At 45.5% G+C, this 23,851-nt stretch overlaps 1 protein-coding gene across 5 annotated transcripts in view; it reads right to left on the bottom strand.

Moving 5' to 3' along the window:
* Positions 1-23,851, bottom strand: part of LPP (LIM domain containing preferred translocation partner in lipoma) — a 620,294-nt gene that overhangs the window by 538,220 nt on the left and 58,223 nt on the right. For 4 of the 5 annotated variants that reach the window (XM_081831395.1, XM_081831379.1, XM_081831390.1 and 1 more), the window contains exon 2: positions 19,463-19,585. The exons of the other annotated variant lie outside the window; for it this stretch is intronic. The gene's annotated coding sequence lies outside the window, so the exon portion shown is untranslated. The remainder of the gene's footprint in view (positions 1-19,462; positions 19,586-23,851) is intronic. 5 annotated transcript variants of the gene reach the window in all.

Raw genomic sequence — 23,851 nt, 5'->3', positions numbered from 1 at the left:
AGAGGAAAAATAAAAAGATATGAAGGTTAGACATCATGAGGTCAAGAACCATCAACCAAATGGAACTTGATGCTTAAAGAGAAAGAGGTAAAATATCTGTGAAGGTAGCAAAACTCTCAGCCCTCTGATTCCAAAACAGTCTCTGCTGACTGAATATGTGTGTGTGTGTGTGTGTGTGTATATATATATACATATACTGCAGCTGAATACTAGGTATTGTTCCCTTCCAAAAAGCATTAAAATATAAAGGTCAGTTAGCTTAAATGGTATTTTATTGCACATACTTTAAAAAGACCTTGGGCAATTAAAGCAATGAAATATATTCCTTGCTATAATTTTTAAATGTTCTTAGAAGCATAAAAAGAAGGCACAACCCCATGTAAAAAATGTTAACTCCTTCTCTTCCTTTACTCGACATTTATTTCAGGGCCTCCCAGAACATCTGAGCCGTTTCCGTAGAGTCTCCAGTGTCTCTGTCCTCCAGCAGTTTTCACTGGGGCGGCCGGGGAGGGATGGCCCCACAGTGCCAGGGCTGCCCACTGAGTAAGATGGTAATCAAGAGGCCAGCAAAGACACAGGTCAAAAATCAAGAGCAGATCAGTGGTTCTCCCAGGAACTTCCTTAAAATAAGACTAAAGCTCAAGGCCCCACCCACAGACACTGTGACATCAGGTGAGAAGCTGAGGGAGGGAGGTTTTTTTTGTTGTTTTGTGTATGTGTGTGTGTGTGTGTGTGTGTTTTAAGTTTTTTTTAGTTCCTCTGGAGATGTTGGTTGGTGGCCCCACTTGCAAACCACTGACCTAGAAGATTCTAAACTCCTCTGCAGCTCCTAAGCTCTAGGAAAAGCTTCAGCCGTCTGTGGCTTTACCGTGTCCTCAGACAGACATTGACGGCATCATTTTATTTCTCACCCTGGTTCAGTGTCCACAAAGATAAAATGGCACAAATGACAAACCAATTTCGCTAGTCTACAGCAAAAAAGGTAATAAATTTTGAAGTACTTTGCATATGTGCATATCAGTTTTTATCAACTCCCTTGCATAATACATAAAACTCTTCCTTAAGTTTTCAAAGGCATTGCACTCCTAACAAAGGGGCTGTACTCTAAAAGTCAGCCTTAACCCTCTTTTCCCCATCAAAGTACTTGGCAACTAGTATCTTGGGTGTGAGTTGTGCTCACAGAATCATAGATCCAAGGGTAGGAGAAGTTCTCCAGAGATCATCTGGACAGCCCTCTGATTTCAGACAGAAAAGAGATCATTAACCCATTTCACAGGCAGGTCAAGTGAAGCACACTCAAGACTCTGCACTCCACGCTGACACGCCTCTCTGATTTCTGAAGGTCAGAGACCTTCCTGTCGGGCCTTTACGGATGAATATAGTGCTTGTTCTGGTTCATGTGGGTGACCTGAGACAACCAGAGTCCCCTCTCTAGGCCTTGGTTCACTAATCTCTAGCAAAGCAGGCTGAGGCCCCACAACCTCTCATCTGAGACGGTAAAATGAAAGAGGCTTGCGATGTCAATAAACTGTTAACTCACTAAATGGATTAGTGACTTTGAACAAGATATTTAGTGCAAGAGGGAAAGAATCCCCTATAATTAAATATCAAAACCTGAGCCTGGGATATGAGAAGGGGCAGAGGATGTTAATCCCAAGTGAGTGCGCTGAATTGTAGGGTGTCTGCTTCCCAAAGGCTTCTGAACATTACTGAAGCTGATGGTTACAGAGGCTTAGGGGTCATCCTTCCCACTTAAAGGGCAGAAAAATAAATAGATGTTTCTGTTCCCAAAGCTCTCAAGTTCCATGGATTTAATGCCAACAGGGGGGAAAAAAAGTTGTGGAAATTGCCTTTTTCAATAATCTCCTTTTAGAGATAAAGAAATAATGAGGAATAAAGAATCTTACTCAAGATAACAAAACAATTAAGAAGCAGATGGAATACCCAAGGATATTCTAACTCATTTCTCCATCTGAAAATCCTCACATCACGTCACACTGCTTTATGGTTATCTGTCAAGAAATAAAACGGAAAACTGACTATACAGTTCATCAATTAGTCACGAAACAGAAATCTTGGAGTGCCTGGGTGGCTTAGTCAGTTAAGCAACCAACTCTTGATTTCAGCTTGGGTCGTGATCTCAGGGTCATGGTATCAAGCCCCATGTCAGGCTCCATGCTCAGCAAGGAGTCTGCTTGATATTCTCCCTCTCCTTCTGCCCCTCCCCTCACACTTTCTCTCTCTCTCTCTCTGTCTCTCTCAAATAAATAAATAAAAAAGGAAACAAATCTTTTTCTTTTCCTAACATATTAAGATTTCATAAGCAAAGGGCAACAGTAAGGGTAACACGATATATTTGCCATTACTTGTTTTTTTTAAAAGCAGGGCACACCCAAAAACAAAGTTATTTTGATCTACAAAAAATGTGGAGAAGGGAGCATGGTTTGTTATTTGATTATTAAGTTAACTCTGCAGCCTTCATTGTATGGGTGGCATTATCATACAAGCTGGCTCCTGAGAGGAGATGAAAGGCAGTTGGAGAGCAAAGTCAGTGGGATGAAATTCAAGTCTGCAAACATTTACTAAGCATCTCCGTGGACAGCTCTGTGCCAGGACCCGTGGGGAACACAATTATGAGAAACACCAGCCCCGCCCACAAAATGTTGAAAATCACATGAGGTAGAATTATGCAAACAATTTACCCTAATTCAAGCCTTGAAGGATGAAGGCAAAGAAGAAAAAAAAAAAAAACTAACACCAGACCAAGGATGAGACCCATCGTCACTAGCACAGCCAGCCCAGGGGACCCGGTGTGACAGGGAATAAGGAAGAGCCATCACCCTCCCCACCCCCGACAGTGCTCCATCAGAGACCCACAAATGCTCCACGACCTCTCTCAGCCCATGACGACCAAGCTACAAAATTTATTTCTACATGTGCCTTCCCTGCTCTGGACCCATCTCCACCTCTTGTCACGCAGTTCGACAAACAGCAGGTGACTACAAACTGCACTCAAAGCCCTAGGCTGGGCATCCTGTGGACGAAAAGAAACTCATTAGACATAGTCCGTGTCCTCAAGAAACTGACAACCTGGTGAGGAAACCCAGGATCATCATCCACCACTCATTCATTTAACTGACATTTATTGAAAATTTACTATACACCAGGTGCCGAGGGCCACCCTGAGGCTTCAGAAACGTGCAGGACACGGCTGGTTTCACAGACCAGGGCGGAAGACAAACACGTAATACCGAATAAGCAGCATGCGGTGATGTCAGGTCTAAAGAGAGGTGCGGGCACCTGGAGCTGTGAGAGGAAGTGACTCGGAGGAGACGGGTGGGTTATCAGAAAGGCATGGAAAGGAGCACCTCTACAACTAATAAGTATCCTTCTGACTCAGACACAAGATCGGCGGAAACAGGCATCCGATAGAAACACGTGCGACGCACCATGAAAGGGCCCCTGGGACTCTTCTGAGCAAAGCCTGAGATCGAGAGCGGAGGAGAAATGTCTTCTCATCCCACTGATAACTCACAGACCAACCAGCCAATCAGACCTGGAGAAACTTCAAGGAGGTCACACAGGGGTAGGAGCAGAAGTAGGACTGACACCCAGAACTCCACATGACCAGACGGTGCTTCTTACCCTAGCCCACCCTGGTCCTCTGGGTCTGTGAAGGCGCTGGCCACGCCCAGCCATGCCACCTTGCCATCCAAGGCAGTGGACTGAGGCACCACCTCGGCAGGTGGCTCAGATCGTGGACAAAAGTTTCCTACCTCGGCAAAGCAGACTTTTCATTCTTGTTGTCTTGAGGAGGTATGTTTATATTAAACACTCCCAATGAAAAGCCATCCCCAGCCTTCCTACGGCCGTGTATGAGAGGATGTGGACCTGAATTCAGATTAGTCTCAGAATGAACATTCTAGGAACCTCCTTCTTCCATAGTGGGGAAACTGAGGCCCACTCACACCACAGGTCAGAGGGCACCTGGAAGAAAGGTCTAGCAGCACATCTTACTAAATGCCCCCAGCTTTGTGGCCCAGGAACTCCTTCTCAAAGTCCACATCTTCTGTCACCTCACGAGTGATAGGCCATCAGAGGGCAAGCATGCTGCCAAAAGGAGACATTAATTAACCATATATTGCACAGACATCCTAAGAAAGTAAAAGAAAGAGAAAGAAACCATTTCAAAGTCTTCTCTTTGAGAGAGAAGGCCCTTCCCAGCCCCTGCCCTCTGCCATGTCCCCCAAGGCCTTTGAGGTTTGCTCTCTCAGTCAACTGCCCCAGCTCCCACCATTCTATCAGTATCCAACAGCAAAGGTGGGGGAGGACTGCCAATTTCTTGTGAATCCTGAAGATTTCCTTTATGAGTCACGGAAAACTGAAATAACTCGGCGGGGTGGGGAGGGGGGGATGACTTGAGAAAGAAACACTGTTTTAAATCAGTTCCCACTAATTTGTTCCTCTGTGGTAGAACTCCTGAGCACAGGAAAAATTAAGTTTCTAGAGCTGACGCAAAAACGGGAGTTTTTGTTAGGTTTTGTCAATTGTCACCGTTCTTATTAGGATTTTTCTTACTGTCATTTTTTTATTAAATTAATTATAGTTTGATCAGTGTAGGAGCTATTTTGAATCCATGGGACTTTCCTAACCAGATTGTTTTGGCATTTTAAAGTCACTCACATTCAGGGCCTACACAATATGGCAAGTATCTCCTTTTTTTCTCTCCTTTATACTCAAATTCTAAACAAAAGAACCATCTGTTCTCTCTCTAAAAACATCAGCCCTTGTTTTCATTTTTCCGTTAATAATAATGCCTCAAACCTATATCATGTCTTTCTGCAACTTGCTTATTAAAGCACTTTGTCAATACTGCTGCATTCATCTTCAACATCACCCCCTATAAACTGGGGAGAAAGGGGAAATGTTTGCCAATTCTCCGTTAAACAAGTGACTTTCGGCTATTTGATGAATCGTGCACAGATGATGGCATGTTAGCCTCAGACGGGACCTTGGGGCCATCATCTAATCCAGTTCTGGCTCTTAGATATGTAAAAGGGAGACCCAAAAGGAGAAGTCACTCTATAATCTATTTGTGTACTTAGCTCTCTACCCCCGACTGAAAGTAGTAAAGGTAAGAACCGTGTCTTACACATTTTTGTATCTCTGGTACCTGATGTGTAAAAAGTGCTCATTTAAATATTTGTTGAGTAGGGGCACCAGGGTGGCTCAGTCGTTACGCGGCTGCCTTAGGCTCGGGTCATGATCCCAGGGTCCTGGGATCGAGCCCCACATCGGGCTCCCTGCTCAGCGGGAAGCCTGCTTCTCCCTCTCCCACTCCCGCTGCTTGTGTTCCCTCTCTCGCTGTGTCTCTCTCTGTCAAATAAATAAATAAAATCTTTAAAATAAATAAATAAATAAACATTTGTTGAGTAAATGAAAATGTTTGTGAGTAGTTCCACAGGTGGTTGTGGCAGAGCTGGGGTCAGAGTTCAGCAATCCCATCTTCTTAGTAAGTGTGTTATTCTTAATAATACCACATAGACCTGAACTCAAGAAGAACTGAATAAAGACTCCACCAACTCAGGGTTGGGGGAGGGGCAGAACGAGAAACAGACCTGTGTCTACAAGTTGGACAAATCCAGTAGGAATCACCAAGTTTGGCCAGTGGCCACACTAAAACTTAACCCATGTTAAGGATGACTCTCTACCAGCCCTGAGCTCTGCACGTGCCCCACGTATTTAGGGATTTGGTGGAGCTATTCCTTCAACCTTACCCAACTAGAAGAAATGATGTGTCCTAATGCCAAAGTACAGCATGTCTCCATACGCCCAATAAGAACATCCTCTACCCTGCGATTTGCCCTCATCACTCACTGTAACTCGAGAGTGCCCAGAGTCTCGGGATCATGAAATCCACCAGCCCAGAGTTTTCCAATGAGCAGAGAGGTCACTGAAATAAAACCTTTTTTCCATGTGCCTAGCTAGAAATCAGCAACTCATTTGGCATGTTTTTCTTATTTTCAGAATGCCCTCTTCCCCACTGCTACTCCTTGAAGCTAAAGTAAAAATAAATTATTTCTGGAAAAGCAAGTTAAATGTGGGATTCTGTCATCAGAATTGCTTCTATAGTAGTAGTTCTAACACAGTCAATAACTCCCTAAAGATTCTTCAAAAATCGTTTGTCCGTGTAGACAAGAAAGCTGGAGCCGAGGAGAAAAGGGTAAAACATTTTTTTAAGTAAAAGAAAAAAAGAACTCAGGGCCAAAGAGAACTCAAGTATATGACAATGTGGTCGCACATAAAGGGAATTAGTTTCAGGAACAAGAACCAAATTAGTTACAAAACACAAAGAAATCAACATAAATAAACAATTCTGAGGATTTTTTTCCAAGGGGGGGGGTTGGTAGGGGAGAAGAGAGAAACATGGGGAGTAAGTCGAGAGACCCAAACCCTATCATGCTGTGTCTGACATGGGCACAGAGGCTGCCACTGGTGTCTGGGATTGCCCAGCACACCGTGGGGAGCTAACGGGCGGCACGTGCTTCCCTGCAAACAGCTGTGGAGAGCTACCCCTGCACTGACAACAGGCACGGCAGGTTCAATTCATGCTATGTCAACAGTCCTTTCCTTGCTCACCACCCTCTGCTCCTAGAGGCCTTTGGTGTCAAGGCTGTCCCAGTGCCATTTATCATTCTCATAGCCACTACACACAACGTGAACCCTTTCTCGGTACGTTCCTGACAAGCTTCCCTTTTCATACACATGGATCTTCCTGCTCTCAGGCCACCACCACAAATACCACTTTGGACTCTGCATCCATACCCCATAAATCCAGCATCCCAATGTTTTACATTTAAAAGTGAAAGGGATGGGGCACCTGGGTGGCACAGTCCGTTAAGCATCTGACTCTAGATTTCATCTCGGGTCATGATCTCAAGGTCCTGAGATCGAGCCCTGCGTCCAGCGCTGTGCTCAACCCAGAGTCTGCTTGAGATTCTCTCTCCCTCTCCCTCTGCCCCTCCCACTCGTGCTCATGCGCTCTCTCGCACTCTCTCTCTCATAAAGAAATCTTTTTAAAAAATTAAAGACATAGATAGAAGCAAAAGGGTCCTACATTTAAGAATATATAAAAGATCCACAAAACGTTACTTAACTGGTCTTGATCTCCAACCTTAACTTTTTCAGAGGATCATTTGTAAGTTTGTCATTGGGGAGGTCAGTGAACTAAGCGTCCATCTGATGTCTGATTAGGTATCTGTGAGGTCTGCAAGAACAGAGAAGGCCTGCATTTGGAGCCCTTGCAGCCCCTGACATTCTCCTCCTGCCAAAACCATACCTCAAGAAAGAACCCCAAAGTGTGCAGACGCTCCATCTCACAGGAGCAGCCCCACTGGCTAATAGTAAATACGATTTGATAGTGATGCCTGGTACTTCTCCAAATAAAAGTTTCTATCAAAGGATGCTGCTGCTTTGATATTCTAAGTACTCAATTAAAGTTGAATGATTTGGGGCAAGGCTCTCAACCACTCTGGACATCAGCTTCCTTTTTTACAAAATAAAACAGTCAAATTCAGTAAGCTTTAGCCTTCCTTCTGGCTCAGAAATTCTGTGCCTAATTATGAAGTCCTACTGCCCAGTGGTCTGCCCTCTCCCTCCGAGTATGGCCATCTGCGCCCCAGGCTCTCACGCACGGGCACACACACACACATACACACACACGTATATACATACTCACTCTTACACAGTCCACAGCCTTGTCAGGCAAGCTGCAAGCAGTTTCCACCCACATTCCCCACCGCTGCTTCTCTGCTTAAGACTTGATATCAAAAGGATTTTTAAGTTAGGGTATGAGAGGGAAATGAGACACGTCGACACCATTTACACACAGACCTCACCTTGAGATGACATCTTCGATGGGTTCCAGCACTATCTTCATCACCCCAGGCCCCAGGGGCAGCCATCTGCCAGAGTATCAGCTGCTCAAGTCTACCTCTCATTCACTGAGACCTTGAATAAGTCATTTTACCTCTCCAGGCCTCAGTTTCCCTGAGTGTGCCAAAGTATCTAAGAATTTGGACATCCTACTGAAATGTCACTGGAAATCAAAGCAAACACCCACCAAAGCTCTCTAGCTGGTATTGCTGTGGACCTACAGGCTCTCAGATAAATGGAAGTGACTTTTTGCATGATCTTGCACAACAAATAATAATAGCACATCGATAGGGGCAAACACTTCTACTTTGTGCTTGTTTATTTGTTTATTTCCAGGCTAAAGAAGTTGCAGGCACCACCTGCCAATGGCCTTTGGAGATTCCACAATGCCCTCTTTTTAAACAATGGTCCAGAAGTTCAGAAACTAAAAAAGTGAAAGTGGAAACCAGACGGTAAAAATACGGAGCCTAAAATAGTGAGAAAATGATTTAGGAAAAATAATACCGCTTCCCTCTTTAAAACCCTTTTTTGTTTAACAATAATGACAGTAATAATGACAGTATATAAAATAATAATATAATTGAGCACAGAAAATACTTATTTGCCTAGGATTCCTTTCAGCCGTGTAATCAGCATGCACAGCAAGACCGTAATACTCATGTTTCTATTTGTTGCCCTCAACTGACATGGTTGGTCGTTTGTTTTGTTTTAAATAAAATGAGGAAGCAACAAATATATTAAATCCATCTGCAAAAAACCCATATTTGCATGTGGAAAACAAATAAGTGGGTGCCTGAATGGGTGATTAGGCATGCAATTGCCCATCTGCCCCAACCTCCCTGCAGGTGTGCCTGCCACTGGAGCAGAGAATCAAAAAGGAGAGTCCTCCACCAGGGAAACCAGGACCCTTCGCATCTGGACTGGTTCTGAGCTGTGCACTGCTAAAGTCTCAGGTCCCATCTTCTGCCCCTGTATCCTAAAGCAGAAAAGCAGAAATACCTTTTGTCATCCTTTTGTTAGACTTCGGTGGATTCTCTATATCACAAAGGCATTTTTTTTCTGAGAATCTTCAATAGGTGCTTATTAACAAGTATTTGTTGTTGCAATGGTTCTTCTGAGCATGGGTGAGCTCCTCTCCTATATTCTTCTGCTCAGGCACTCTACTCCAGCCATACCAGCCTCCTCATTATTCTAGAGTATATCAAGCAGGCTTCGGCCTCAGGGCCTTTGCAATTTCTCAGCTCTCAACCTGAAACATTCTTCCTCCTCTTGGCTCCAGCTTACTGCTTCACTTCATTCAGGTCCTCTTGTGGACGCTTATCAGGAAGAACTTCTCAGACCTTTGAATTTAAATCTGTGTCCTCCCCAACCCCTGTGCCCTTAACCTGTCTTATTTATCTTCTGAATATAGATTACAACCAAAATGGTATATATTTACGCATTAATTTGTATATGGTCTGTCTCCATCAAATAGAAGGTTTGTCTGATTTTGTTCACAAGACCTGGAATAGTGTCTAGGACACAGCAGATGCTCAATAGTTGTTAAGTTAATGAGCCATCATTACTATTTGCAAACCACTGCCCTAGGCACCATAGGTCCTCTTATGGAATAAGACAGGATTCATGCTCTTAAGAAGCTTCTATAATCCAGTAAAGAAGGAAGACTGAATATCCACTTATATAGCAGAGCTAAGTGACACGAATATTCCACTGGGTGTATAAACAAAGCACTCTGATAGTACAGAAAAAGCAAACCATTGATGGTGGGGTAGGGAGGGTTGAGGGAGGCCAACAGAACAGAATTCTCTGGAAATACCTTCAAAGCACAGAAATCATCCTCAAAAAATACACTCCGTACAAAAAAGTACTAAGACACCCTCTGTTAGCCTGCTTTCCTTCATCAATAATGCTAAGTGAAACAAAAGATTGCCCAAGATAAGTCAGCATTTATGTGTGCCAAAACCATGGAAGAGGGAGGAATCACTTTCCTCCATAAAGCCTTCATTTTAAAATGGAATTATTTAAATGCACATAAAACATGCCTTCAGAAAATTCCAAACTCTGGGGACGGGGAGGACCTTAATGGGCATCCAGTCCAACCTCTTATTCCCTCTACAAAAGACCCATCAGTCTCAGCCTCCACCTACACACCTATAGTAGTGAAGTCATAATCCCTCAAAATGGCACATCCCACTGCTGGTCTACCCATAATATAAAGTCCTTCTTCATATGTCTTTCTGTTGCTTCCACCCCCTGCTTCCAGAACTCCTTCTGAGGTCACAAGGAGTGAGTCTGTGTCCCCTTCCATGGCAGAGTCCCACTCTACTCCTTCTTCCTCCATCCCCTTTCTCTCTTCTCCACACTAACCACTTCCAGTTTCTTCTTTCATCCCTGTTTCCAGTGTCATCAGCCATCCCAAACTTCCCTCTTCCTTTCTCTCCTCTATCTCTCTTACTATTCCAGGACCTTTTTTTGTTCGGAGCTGACCTAGAGTCCAAACAATGTAGCATTCTGCTGAGAGCTAAGCATTTTGTCTGGGATCAGGGAGAGAGGCACTGAGGATCCAAAAGATTCCATGGGTTAACTCTGTCAGCCCTGACCCAAGAAGACCCCAGCAAAGTCACCTAACTTTCTTTGACCTTAAAATGCCATATCTGACATAAATAAGAACTGTATGGACATGACAACTCTTTGGAAGCAAATCAGACAAAGAGGTGAAAGGCATCTCCTGGCCCTACCCCACCTCAAGACATACAGGTTTGGGGGAGTCCTGTGCCTCCAATAAACCATGGCCCCTCTAGTCTTATTTAGCCCAGCTTCTCAACTCCCACAGCCAGCCTGCATGGATGCATGTGAGACTAGAACATACATTTTTTTTTTTTTTTTTGACAGAGAGAGACATAGCGAGAGCAGGAACACAAGCAGGGGGAGTGGGAGAGGGAGAAGCAGGCTTCCCGCTGAGCAGGGAGCCCGACGTGGGACTCGATCCCAGGACCCTGGGATCATGACCTGAGCCGAAGACAGACGCTTAACGACTGAGCCACCCAGGCGCCTTTTTTTTTTTTTTTAAAGATTTTATTTATTTATTTGAGAGAGAGAGTGAGAGAGAGAAAGAGCACAAGAGGGGGGAGTGGGAGAGGGAGAAGCAGACTCCCTGCTGAGCAGGGAGCCTGATGCGGGACTCCAGGATCATGACCTGAGCCAAAGGCAGTTGCTTAACCAACTGAGCCACCCAGGTGCCCCTTTTTTTTTTAAGACTTTATTTGTCAGAGAGAGAGCGAGCACAAGCAGGGGGAGCGGCAGGCAGAGCAGGCAGAGGGAGAGGGAGAAGCAGGCTCCCCACGGAGCAGGGAGCCCGACGCGGGACTCGATCCCAGGATCCTGGGATCATGACCTGAGCCGAAGGCAGACGCTTAACGACTGAGCCACCCAGGCGCCCCTAGAACATGCATTTTTAACCATCTCTAAACCTGAGATTGGATTCTAGCCCCTGCTAGCTGTGTGTCCTTGGGCAAGATACTTCAAGTCACCAAATCAAAGCATCCCAGAAGGTAAAAGAGAAAGCGATCTCTAAGCCATCTAGCCCAAAAATAGCAAAGAGACCTCTTGTATGTCTCCACCCTCCCTTCCCCAACCACAGCCACAGCAGATAATGCTACATGACCATGGATTCTTTCCTGCTCCATCGGGATATAGCTTCAGAATCCTTCTCAACACACATCATCTCAAGGAGCCACTACCAATACTCCCACGTGGCCCCATGAAATGAACTGCAAACCACTCATTCTTCAGAGGAAGAAAACGGACACTCGGAGACAGGCCATGACCTCCCCGTGACTGTGTCAAGGGCAGAACCAGAACTACAGAGGCTCCTTCCCCACTCCCCTAAGTCACTTCTCTTCTAACTCTGATACACTGCGAATGTGCCTTGACATGGGGATGGGGAGCTTGCTACTGCATGGAGTTCTATAAGAAAGACAGAGAAAGGGCTTCTAAGTAGGGGACAGAAGCTTCAGAGAAGGCTTGGAGAAGAGGTGCATCCAAGCCAGCCTGAAGAAGTTTGCCATCTATAGGAACCCAGTGCAGTGTATCTGACTTTAGCAGGAGAAAATTCAAGATCGTGGAGGTGTTAACAGTAGTAGGAACAGCACAAGCAACGGAAGGGTGAGGACTGCTGTGCTCTGACAGGAGGCTACAGGCAGTTGGGCAGAACAGTAGCCACAATGACAACACGGCGGCCGTGGGGAGAGGGGCAAAGATGACAAGACAAGATTAGAAGAGCAAACCAGAGTCTGTGTGGTGTTTCCAAAGCTAGCGTGTGTGTGTGTTTTTAATTGACTTAAAGGCCTTAAGACTCATAAATGGGAAAAGAAGATAAGGAAGGAGTGGGAGGAAAGGAAAGACTCTCTTCGTTCTCAATGGAAAAAAAAAAGCCTTGCTATAAAATGTATTACAGGAACACTTTCATTATGTAAAAGCCTATTTTGTTTTCATGTCATTCTTAGATTACATCATAGAGTGGCTACAGCCGTCTCGTACCGTATTATAAATAAATCACTAGCTTAATCATAGAACGAGCCAGGGCCCTAGATTTAAAAGGGAAATATTAGATCATTTTTAATAACTGATATAACTCAAGCCAGTCGCCATTGAAGCCGGGTGGGGTGATGTCATCCTATAGAAGTCCAAAGAGGAGCCAAAGAGGGTCAGTGCTGGGCAGGCCCAGAGAAGCTTCCACATACAAAGGAGGAGGTGGCTGATGGCGGCCGAGCGGAGCTCATTCTCTGGACCAGACAATCTTGTCATGAAAAGCAACACTTACTTTTCAAGTCCTGGTGCCCCCAAGGCCTTGCTCATAAAACACAGTGTGTATTTTGTTCTCAGAGCTACTATATTCCCAAATACCAGAAAATATGAACATATTATGATGTCTGTATTTATGTCTTGGTGGTCATTAAGCAAAATTACAAACGTGAAGGCTTTTACTTATTCTGGGACAACACATGCAAATGCTGAGGGTCTGGTCCAAGCCAAGGGGACAGGGCAAAGGGGGGGCATTGAGAAAACAGCCTGACAGTGCGGAACTGAGGGTGATTTGCAACACTTACGGACTATTATGGAGAGCACAGGCTAATGTTTCATGGGCACCAACTATGTACTAAGTCCCGGACTCAGCAGGCCCTCTGTATACATTCTGCTGCTTTGTGAACACAACAAAACCCAAGGCAGCTGTTCTTTGCGCCCGTTTTTCAAATATGGAGACCACTTAAAAAAATGATTACGTGACTTCTATTAAGATCAGGCAGCTGATACATGAAGAGTCCTTTTATTACAAATTCTGTTCTACCTTGTTGCCTTTACCCAATTAAAACTATTTCCTGCTATAGACTTTCAGTAAAAATTAAATAAGAGACAAGCAACACTTTGAAAGCACTAATAATACAAAAAAAAAAAAAAATATTGAGAGTCAAAAGGAGCCATGGAGCAGGGGGGAGTAGTATTAACATTCTGGCCAGTGACAGTCTTACTGACCCAAGCAGGCTTTCCTTCCTTTGGCTGCAGGGCTACTAATGAGCTTGACCATAATTTTCAGTCTTCCATTTCCATTAATTTTTTAGGATTGTTAAGGAAGACTGATGGGCTTGGTTTTATAAAAGACAGTTTGGTTGGTGGGGGTGGGGGGAAGGGGGGTAACCAGTGCTCTAGAAAAGAACTTTCTGCCAGACAGAAAGTACTGGCTGAGGTTTTATGTCTGATCCTGTCAGTCCCACAGCAACGTTGTGTATCAGCTCACTGTTCTTAATACAAATGTTATTCATACTGCAGAGACACACTGAGCCAAGTAACACTGATTTATGCAACTTTTCAGGACACAGCATGACCCAACAGGAGATGGAGATCCTGAAATCTAACTAAGGGGACAACATGAAGGCTCAAGACTCCAAATTTCAACCTATTTTCCCCTAATCAGTTTCTGAGACAGGCTAGAAGCTGTAAAAAGCAGAGAAAACATGCCGAAAACTGGTATGGACTGATTCTGAAGCAGAGACGGTGCAGAAAGATGGAGAAGAAGCAGTGGGGCCAGGATCAAAGGAGTCTCTGGAGGGCCCCGCAACGGCTGCCGATAGCCCTGTGGCGCCTGAAGCAGTCTGTCCCCTCTCTGGGTCTTGGCATCTCACCTGTAGAGCAAAAGCTCAAGCAAGAACATCCAAACACTTCTGTCAAAGTAGCTCTAATTGCTAAGGAGGGTAAAAATGTAGAGGCATGGGGATACAGCGGTCATTGAAAACTTCTGTTCTTCCTCTGAAAAGCCAGGCCACGTTTGCATTCTGTGCAGTTACACATCAATGCTTATATTGATTTTAAATGGAGTTCTCTCCCAAAAGCCTTCAAGTAAGGCTGGTCCACAGAAGTGTGCTGAGTTTCTTCAGTGGTTCCATGTAACTCACGCTCCCACCTTCATACATGCCACGTAACCTAGGGTATCTGTGTAGACGGTCCCTAAGATGGTCCCCTATAACTCCATCTCCTGGTATTCATGCCCTTGTGCAATCCCTCCCCTTGAGTGTGGGCTGCATTTAGTGACTTGCTTTGAGCAAATAGAATGAGGCAGAGAGAAAAGGTGTGCCACTTCCAGGACCAGGTTACATAAAGGCTGTAAGAATCTGGGGGACTCTCTCTTGCTCACTTGTTTGGAGGGAAGGCAGCTGCTATGTTGTGAGCTGCCCTATGGCGAGGACTTCATGGCAAAAAACCGAGGGCCGCCTTCAGTCAACCGTCAGCAAGGAACCGAGGCCCTCAGTCCAACATCCTGCAAGGACATAAATCCTGCCAGAGCCTGGGGGTGGGTCCTCCCCCACTGAGCCTTCAGATGAGACTGCAGGCCAGCAGACACCTAGACTGCAACCTCGGGACAGGCCCTGAGCCTCCCATCTAAGCCGCTGCCAAGTCCCAAATCACAGACAGTGTGAGATTATAAACGTTCCTTGTTATTATTTCCGTGGTCCTCTCTGTGTGGCCAGAGCATGCCTGGGTATGTGTCACCAAGTGGGAAAGCATCTCTGCATTTGGGGGGTGGGGTGGGGCAAGCGTTCCTCCCAAGAGTTCCTGATAGCTAATCTCTTATGGTCACCTGGAAGGTGAGAGAGTCCTTACCTACCCAGCCATACTGTGCTATCAGCTACATCTACCCTCAGAACCTGTCCAGCTCTAGAGGGCCAGAAGACGTACACAGACATACCCTGCCAGCACTCTGAGCTTGTGCTATAAGGTTCCATGGCTCACTCGCTGGTTTTGAGATCAGACCCCCTCCTCCTGGAAACCTTCCTCAACACTCCCAAGACTTCCCACTTTCCCAACCTTTCAAGTTAGCCCCATGAGATCCAAGACAATAACTTAACTTCCATTTCCCACACACCTACTATGAGACCTGAAACAGATATGGTGATTAATAAATGTGTGCTGTAAACAATATCTTTCTTTCTAATGTGTATTTCTTATGTGTATGTCTTTGTCTCCAACTAGACTATAAGCTTCTCAAGGTCAGGAACTGTGCCTCATTCACAGTGGTGTCCTAAAGACCCTGAGGTTTACTAACTTCCAGACAAACAGTGGATCAGGGCAGAGCACAAGCACAGTCTATGGACCAGGGGTAGATATTTGGCGGCAATCTACCAAGGACTCATGGGGCACCCCATCCATTAGGCATCAGACCCCTCCTACCACACAGGAATCTAAGGAGGAGAACCTGAGAGTTCCTCTGACCTCCCAGGGCCCTGAGCAACACAGAACAGAGATAGCTCCACTGTGCTGAGGTCAGAGGAGAATATGGAATTAGGAGGAAGGAAACAAAAGAGAGAGAGAGAGCTCTACCTTGGACTTTCATGGATAGCAAACATCTCCTCCAAGACATCCCTGGGTTACAGAACAGCCACAGAGCCCTAGGTGGCTGGATGGGTTCCTGCTCAGACCCAGCAAGTCCTTTTGTATTTTTGAAGCAATAACATAAAAAGCAATGCAAGCTGGCTCAGCGGATTGTCACACATGCCCAGAAACCACCTGACCGAGTAATTGTAGGGAGCCAAGACATTCACCGCTGGCGGAAGTGACCGTCGCTTTGCTTCCGGCACAGACTAATACCTGATCCTTCTAAGGACCAAAGAGGAAATATTAAAAATGAAAGCCCTTGGCTACCGTCAACAATTGTACAGTAGTATCAACAGAGGAAAATAATTTCCTTCCTGACTCCCACTGGGCCGGTGACGCCTAGAGCAGAAGGTGTGATTATCTAATCAAACAAAGCAAGAGCAGAATAGCTAGACTGTAACTTCTAAGGGATTGCTCAAGCATGGAGACTTCTTCAGTCTCCCAATTCTACCTCCTTTCACCTCCTGCTACCTCGAGCCAAATCAAATATGAAAAGTAGTAATAGTACACAATTTCATTTCAATGTCAACCATTACCATTACACAAGGTTCCGGATCTAGCTCCTTTCCAAGCCTGAGGACAAATTAGTGCCCATCCAGTCCTGGGGATGATGAGGCTGCAGAGTTGGGAGGAAGAACATATACTGAGCTTACACCATGTAGCTGACATGGTGCTGGGGACTACACATTACACTGTCTCATTTTTCTTTAGTTAAGAAGACAACAACTGTAATAATCTATCATAAATGGACCACACTTTACAGTCTGCAAAACAGGCTGGCATCTATCAACCCATCTGCTCTAAGCAAACAAGAGAGGCAGGCAGCGCAATGATTATCATTCCTAATTCCCAGATCAGGGAACTGAAAGCAGGGGGATGTTGTTTTTCTGGAGGTACACCTCTAATAACTGGCAGACCTCTGACACTCCATCCCACTGTACTCACTGCCTTGTCATGCACTCACAAACTTCTTAAGCCATACTGGCCCCAAAAGACTCATTCTGCCAGTCATTTGTTTCAATCTCACAGAGATTGTGCTAGATTTCCTAAAACTCGCCAACAGAAATAAATAAATAAAATAATAAAACTCTCCAACAGAGAATGGGCAGTGTCTAATGGAATGCCCTTGGAGAAAGGGACACTCACTACCTTCAGATTCAATCTTTCTATCCACGAAATGCACTGTGCACTTATTATGTGCTAGAGATCCCACCAGACTCGAGATATACTTTTGAACTTATGAAAGATGCTATCCCGGGCGCCTGGGTGGCTCAGTCATTAAGCGTCTGCCTTCGGCTCGGGTCATGATCCCAGGGCCCTGGGATCGAGTCCCACATCGGGCTCCCTGCTCGGCGGGAAGCCTGCTTCTCGCTCTCCCACTCCCCCTGCTTGTGTTCCTGCTCTCGCTGTCTCTCTCTCTGTCAAATAAATAAATAAAATCTTAAAAAAAAAAAAAAAAAGAAAGATGCTATCCCTCTTCTGACCAGGTTTTATATTCTTAAAGGCCAGCATCTTGTGCACCCTGCCTCCTGCCCTCTCCAGTGGAGTCTCATTCCTGTAACCGTTCCTGGTGGGACACCATTTCCGGTCCTCACAGCATTCCTGTGTAGGCAGTCCAGCTGGCTAATGTCCCTCTCAGAGGACGGAGCAAGTACTAAAGGCTGACACTGTAGGGGAGCTCTGTTAGGAAGGTAGAAGGTAGTTAGGAAGGTAGGAAGAGAGTTCACGGTCACCCAAACAGCAGAAGGCCTCTCACCACCCCTCCTAGCAGCACCCAGATATCCTTTGAGGCACCACTCTTCTCCACCATGTAGCTGCCATGAGATTTGCGTGGGGCTGTCTTCAGACTCAATTCCAGAGGAGACCCCAGTGCACAGGCCAGTTAGCCCAGTCCCGGCCTCTTGGCCTCAGTGACTGTGCGGGAATGCACAGCAACCCGAGGCCATGGGGACATGGCAAACAGGTTCTTTCCCCGCACAGTGGGAAGAGGAGGCCTAGAGCCCGGAATGCAGCAGGCAGACATCTCATGACCACAGGGTGAAACTTCCAAGGTTGAAGTCAACACACAGAAGGCAGAGCAAGTAGCGCTAACAGAGAAGCAGAGCTGAGTCCTGTTCAAAGTAGGCCTGAAGCCCACCTCACCTCCGCACTCGCCGGTTTCCAGCAGGATCTCCGCCATTCCCCCGCCCCCCCACCCCGTTCTAGAGGGCATACCCTATTTCATGCGGTCCAAGGCTGCAGTTGCATTTTAGGAGACACAAACCACTGCTGGCTCACAGTTAGCTTACAGACAATGAAAACTTCTGAGTGTCTTCCAGCTTCCTCCCGCTTAGGCGTTCTATCCCACTCTGTCATCACACACTGTGTTTATCTGTTTTTAATCCAAGTAAAAGTCTTCATATTAATCACATTTTCATTTTAAACACTGAAAAAACCCAGGAAGTAGAGCAGGTAACAAAGATTCACAATTTGATTCCTAAAGTGTACACTCGGGGGCAAAACATTCAATACAATGTGTGAAATTTGAACAAGCTAAGGTATTTAAGAGTCGAAGCAATGGTTGTCAGCCTTTTATCTTACGCAGATCGACTGGCACACAGAAGGTCAGTTATCGATTGGCACACAGAAGGTCAGTTGTTCTTTTAAGGTACATTGATGAAGAAAAGGTGACAAAATGAAACTGTAAACTCTGCCACGCTTTTAAGTGAAATTAGGTTTTATCACTCACTACAGCATCTGCTATGCCCTAAACATGGAGAGGCGTATTATTTACTCAGTATACAACCAGTGCTCAGGGCACACAGGGACTGGCCCTCAGGATGGAGAGCACGGGTCTCAAATTCTAAATGGAAGCTATTCCCAGAATTCTCCTGTTGTTTTCCTCAGATCTCTGCCCCGCCAAGGGTGGCCCACACCACTACTCTTTTCACTACTCCTATTTTCGAGAACATGATGTTCTATTCTACCAGCCGAACTCAGAAGTATTTCAAAACACAAGGGAAAGCTTTCTTTACCTGTTCGCCATTCCCCTTCCTGAGTGTGGAACGGGATCCCAGTGGAACTCCAGCAGACCCTTTAAGACAACAGTTCACACCCTTTGCCTGAGCAAATCTAGCCTCCCCTACCACCTCAAATGATTTTGGTGAAAATAAAATGAGAGCGCAGAAGCGGCAGCATCGCATACAGGGGTGAACAAGAATCATTCAACAGTACAACTTGGCTTTCCTCGCAAACGCCCATAAAACCGTTCACCGACATTTTCATTTTGGGCTTTCAATTTCAAGAACGCATCCCTCCACACCAAAGGAGAAAGAAGGAAGTAACAGAGACTCATCACTACTCCCAATTTTCTTCCAATTCCTCTTCATGTCTCCTTCCAAGAGCTGAGTCCTGCCATACATTTTATGAGCACTGTTCTATTTTGTCCATTGCCAAGGAAATCGACTCAAGATAAAAAGAAAGAAGACTGTGGTTCTTCCCTAGTCCTCCACCCAAGCTATTAGTGCCCATGCATTCAATCGATACCATGGATTTTCAAACTCATTAAACATATGCATTAATTATAAAAGAAAAAAGTCTTCTCTTTCTTCATAGGGCTCACCAGTTGAAGAAAAATAGCTTCCCTCTGATGAGTGCTCAGGAGACCAAGGAGAAAAGGCCTCAAATGAGAACCAGGTGACTGGGTTCTGTCTTCAGTTGTATTTCTGCACCTCAATGTCTCCACCTGTGGAAAATGGGAAAAGGGGGTTGCTTACAAATCCTTTAGGATCTTGGGTGCCTGGGTGGCTCAGTCAGCGGAGCGGCCGACTCTCGATTTCGGCTCAGGTCATGATCTCAGAGTCCTTGGATCGAGCCCCGAGTCAGGCTCTGTGCTCAGCATGAAGTCGGCTTCAGGATTTTCTCTCTCTTCCTCTGCCCCACCCCCACTCCTCTCTCTAAAAATAAATAAATAAATCTAAAAAAAAAAAGGCACAACAAATCTCTAGGATCTTGCCAGCTTTAGAACTTTCCAGCTTTATGAACTCACTGACTAGGCCATACCAGAAATGATGCCAGGCTTGAAGCCGACAAATTTGGAGGCTTCCCTCTACACCTGCTAAGCCCCCAGTCAGCTCCTGACACTTCTATTGCACCCATTTGTCACAGAATCACTGAAAGGAGGCTGCAGGCATCCCAGCTCTCCTGAGAAAACAGCTTCATCATCATCACAGAGGGGAAAGAGATCAATAGCTAGATATTCACACTCTAGCCAAGAAAAAATTAATAGCAAAACCTGAACAACAAATAAAAATAGACCAGAAAAAATGAGACCAATTTCTTTTTTTTTTTCTTAAGATTTTATTTATTTATTCATTTGAGAGAGCGAGAATAAGAGAAAGAGAGAGCACATGAGAGGGTGGAGGGTCAGAGGGAGAAGCAGACTCCCTGCTGCAGGGAGCCCGATGCGGAACTCGATCCCGGGACTCCAGGATCATGACCTGAGCTGAAGGCAGTCGCTTAACCAACTGAGCCACCCAGGTGCCCCTGGAGACCAATTTCTAACTGTGGGACTGAGTGACCCCTCTGAAGCTTAGTTTCCTTGTCTGCAAAAAGGACAGCCAATGAGCAGCAGAGAGCTGGACAATCTGGACGTTTCCAGATTAAGTCCTCGTTACAGGTTTTATTTCATTAAAACCTATTACTATTTTGCTAAGGATTATGCAGTACATATTCCAACAGACGAGTATTCCAAGGCAGTGGCTGTTTCAACATGCATGCTTTGTATATGCAGGAGGAACCCACATACCAGAAAAACCACTACTCCCATTTTCATTGTTGTCATTTTAAACATTATTCAATCAACCATGAAATTGATTTGTGTATATTATCTCATTCAGGCCTCAAACACTCAGATCTGCTCAAAGTTGGGAGGAACCTTAAAAATGACCCGCCTCGGGGCACCTGGGTGGCTCAGTCGTTAAGCGTCTGCCTTCGGCTCAGGTCAGGGTCCCAGGGTCCTGGGATCGAGCCCCACATCGGGCTCCCCGCTCAGCGGGAAGCCTGCTTCTCCCTCTCCCACTCCCTCTGCTTGTGTTCCCTCTCTCGCTGTGTCTCACTCTGTCAAATAAATAAATAAAATCTTAAAAAAAAAAAAGAAAGAAAGAAAGAAAGAAATGACCCGCCTCAACCGTTCCGACTGACAGGGGGAGAAGCTGGGGCCAGAGAAGAGAGGTGGCCACTCCAAGAGCCACAGTTTGTGGCAGATGGTCCCGGGCTCCGGTCCAGAGCTGTCAGGATAGCCCGACAGCAAAAAGAAATTAAGTCAGGAAAATGGCACATAATCGAGACAAGCCTGGCAAAGCAATGAGACCTAGTGGTCTTCAAGGACATGAGAATTCTCAATGCCATTCCACTGACATGAGAAAGGCATCATTTCACACTTGCTGAGGAATGGAGTATGCAGAGGCAAACACCGGACCCATGGACCGCACAATCTCGTAAGACACCGCTCCCCTGCAAGCCCCAGGAAACCTAAGTTTCTCCTTGCAGAGGGAGATCGAAATCAGAACGGTTTCTCCAACAGCAGTAGAGGGCGTCGGACTTGCTAGATCTCTGAACTGGAAGGTGAGGCTCTCCACCTTGACCCTGGGGCAATCTCTAACACACCTGGCGGCTCCCTCCACACCCAAATGACAGTGGTCTCCTCTTCCATCATCGACTCCTCTCAATTTTTTTTTCTTCTTTTCCATAAAGAGAACAAGGAGCTTTGCTAAAGAACCACTGTGAAATGATTGAAGTTCCCATGCAAACAAACCATTAGCAGAGTTCAAATGCAATTTAAATTACCAGTTGTTAAAGTGCTCCTCAATTTCGTGGTAAGTTTCCAAGGAGAATTACATGCTATATACTATTTAATTGGTTGTTTTCTATTTTTTAACATCCATTTATCCCCCCCACCCTGATATTTCAGAAGTGTCTATAAAAGCTTCCCTTTAAAAAATTATACATTGTTGAATAGATTAAACCTAAAGATTGAAAAGTATCAGAGAAACAGCTGCAGGATTAGGCAGCTCAGCAGAAACTGATGGTTCTGACACCACAAAACATGCAGAATTTTAAAATCTTAGGAGTCACCTCAGAATGCCCTCAGCTCTTTGCAGGGGAAGACACTGGGGTCCTGACAGGAAAAGGAGGGCTTGGCTCAAAGTCCCCTGCCTGGTCAGTGACAGGCTCAGTATGACAGCCGTGACTCCGAATCCCCACCCTGTGCTGTCTCTTCCCACCACCCCATGTCTGTACGAGATGATGGGAAATACTCAATGAATTTTATTTTCCACCTGTAATTTTTTTCCATTTTTTTAACTTAAATTCAATTAGCCAACATGTAGTATGTCATCAGTTTCATATGTAGTGTTCAGTAATTTATCAGTTGTGTATAACGCCCAGTGCTCATCACATCACGTGCCCTCCTTAATGCCCATCCCCCAGTTACCCCGTCCCCCCACCCACGTCCCCTCCTGCAGCCCTCAGGTGGTTTCCACCTGCAATTTTTTAAAACGAAATATGAAGTCCTCTTCAAATACACTCCTGACCTCAAAACCAGAGCCAGGCAATGGCGAATCTCTCTCCGAATGGGACACAAGAACAGGCTGACGAATAAGTAGTCAAAGGAGCTCAAAATGAGCAGGTGCTTGGCAGGAACAGGAAAGACACTCTTCCAGATTAATTAAACAAGTTATGGGACATCCACATTTCCGATTTCCACTGCTCTATCTGGTCCGGAACTAGGGGCTGCTCCCGCAGGGAGAGGATAAAGGATCCACGAAGCTAAGGCAGGCCTCGTCACGTCTGGAAGGGGAAAGGAATTCTAGAGGCCACCATGAGTACAGGATGAAGCTGAATGCTTGGATACAGGATTTGTGTAGATTATTTAACCTCCCTGAGCTCAAGCTTCCCTGTCTGCAAAACAGCGCTAATACCACCTACCCATCGGGGTCTAAGTAATCGTGCCCCAGGATTCCAATTCCAGCACACACAGCACAAAGCCCGCACACAGCACACCTTAATGGTCAGCCCCTTGTCTTCCAAGGCTTCCATAATTTCTAAAAGCTTATGATTCTGTGGCTCTAACTTATGTGGACTATAATGGAGGCTTATAAGCTATGTATGCTCCCTAAGTGTGCTGTATGAAAATTCACTTGTCATTGAAAAAAATAAAATAAAACACGTGTGTGCAAACTTACACATCCAAGCATTTTCCTTCAAAAGCAAACTTTTTGGAACTGCTATTTTTTTTTTTTAAAGATTTTATTTATTAATTTGACAGAGAAAGACAGAGCGAGAGAGGGAACACAAGCAGGGGGAGTGGGAGAGGGAGAAGCGGGCTTCCCGCCAAGCAGGGAGCCCGAAGCGGGGCTCCATCCCAGGACCCTGGGATCATGACCTGAGCCGAAGGCAGATGCTTAACGACTGAGCCACCCAGGCGCCCCAGGAACTGCTATTTTCAAATGGCCCCCGGGGCGCCTGGGTGGCTCAGTCGTTAAGCATCTGCCTTCGGCTCAGGTCATGATCCCAGGGTCCTGGGATCGAGCCCCGCACTGGGCTCCCCGCTCAGCAGGAAGCCTGCTTCTCCCTCTCCCACTCCCTCTGCTGTGTCTCTCTCTGTCAAATAAATAAATAAAATCTTAAAAATAAATAAATAAAAATAAAATTAATTAATTAATTAATTAAAATGGCCTCCAATAAGACCTAAAATACAGAGAACTGATAGTTGTCAGAGGGGAGGGGCTGGAGGGATGGGCAACAATGGGCCAAAGGGAATAGAAGTATAGGCTTCCAGTAACAGAATGAATAAGTCACAAAATAAAAGGCACAGCATAGGGAATACCGTTAATGATATTGTTATAGTGAGGTATGGTGACAGATGGTAGCTACACTTCTGGTGAGCACTGCATAACACATAAAGATGTTGAATCACTATATTATACACCTGAAACTAATGTAACACTGT

The sequence above is a fragment of the Leptonychotes weddellii genome, chromosome 1 (assembly GCF_054177405.1).
Source record: "Leptonychotes weddellii isolate Sample4059 chromosome 1, ASM5417740v2, whole genome shotgun sequence".
Lineage (NCBI taxonomy): Eukaryota > Metazoa > Chordata > Mammalia > Carnivora > Phocidae > Leptonychotes > Leptonychotes weddellii.
Note: the sequence above shows the minus strand (reverse complement) of the source record. Positions and strands in the feature narration are given on the sequence as shown.